This window comes from Euprymna scolopes, unplaced genomic scaffold (assembly GCF_053919585.1).
Source record: "Euprymna scolopes isolate OS-2025 unplaced genomic scaffold, ASM5391958v1 sca59, whole genome shotgun sequence".
In the NCBI taxonomy this organism is placed as follows: domain Eukaryota; kingdom Metazoa; phylum Mollusca; class Cephalopoda; order Sepiida; family Sepiolidae; genus Euprymna; species Euprymna scolopes.
Genome location: NW_027633646.1, coordinates 115,001 through 116,521, shown reverse-complemented (window position 1 = coordinate 116,521; position 1,521 = coordinate 115,001).

Here is a 1,521-nt window from a genome sequence, read left to right as displayed (position 1 = left end):
TATCTACACCAGTTTTCATTTCCTCTCTCTCTCATTCACTCTCTCTCTTACTCGCTTTTTACATTTCTTTTTATGTCAAAGAAAAAAATATTTTACGGTGATACCAAAGAAAAAGACACAAACATTTCATGGCGTCAACATTATCTACAAAAGTTTTTATTTTCTCTCTCTCTCGCTTGCTGGTTGGCTTGCTTTGTGCATTTCTTTTTAGGCCGGAAAAACAAAATCAAACATTTTATGGTGTCAACACTATCTACAACAGTTTTTATTTCCTCTCTTTATCTCTCTCGCTTGCTTTTTACATTTCTTTTTATGCCAAAAAAAAAAATATTTCACGGCATCAACACACACATCAATAACTACAACAGTTTTTATTCCCTATCTCTCTCTCGTTCGCTTTTTACATTTTTTTCTCATGCCAAAAAAAAACATTTTATGATATCAACTCCATCTACAACAATTTTTATCTTCTCTCTCTCTGTATATATTTTCCCAACTCTCCTTCCCTTTCTCTCTTTCACTCTTTTGCTCACCCTTCTCTCACTCCGATTATTATAGGAGATGAGGATAACAGTCTGTAAATAAATACATAACTATTTTCTTTATTAACTTATGGATATTTTCTTTATTAACTTATGGATATTTTCTTTATTAACTTATGGATATTTTCTTTATTAACTTATGAATATTTTCTTTATTAACTTATGGATATTTTCTTTATTAACTTATGGATATTTTCTTTATTAACTTATGGATATTTTCTTTATTAACTTATGGATATTTTCTTTATTAACTTATGGATATTTTCTTTATTAACTTATGGATATTTTCTTTATTAACTTATGGATATTTTCTTTATTAACTTATGGATATTTTCTTTATTAACTTATGGATATTTTCTTTATTAACTTATGGATATTTTCTTTATTAACTTATGGATATTTTCTTTATTAACTTATGGATATTTTCTTTATTAACTTATGGATATTTTCTTTATTAACTTATGGATATTTTCTTTATTAACTTATGGATATTTTCTTTATTAACTTATGGATATTTTCTTTATTAACTTATGGATATTTTCTTTATTAACTTATGGATATTTTCTTTATTAACTTATGGATATTTTCTTTATTAACTTATGGATATTTTCTTTATTAACTTATGGATATTTTCTTTATTAACTTATGGATATTTTCTTTATTAACTTATGGATATTTTCTTTATTAACTTATGGATATTTTCTTTATTAACTTATGGATATTTTCTTTATTAACTTATGGATATTTTCTTTATTAACTTATGGATATTTTCTTTATTAACTTATGGATATTTTCTTTATTAACTTATGGATATTTTCTTTATTAACTTATGGATATTTTCTTTATTAACTTATGGATATTTTCTTTATTAACTTATGGATATTTTCTTTATTAACTTATGGATATTTTCTTTATTAACTTATGGATATTTTCTTTATTAACTTATGGATATTTTCTTTATTAACTTATGGATATTTTC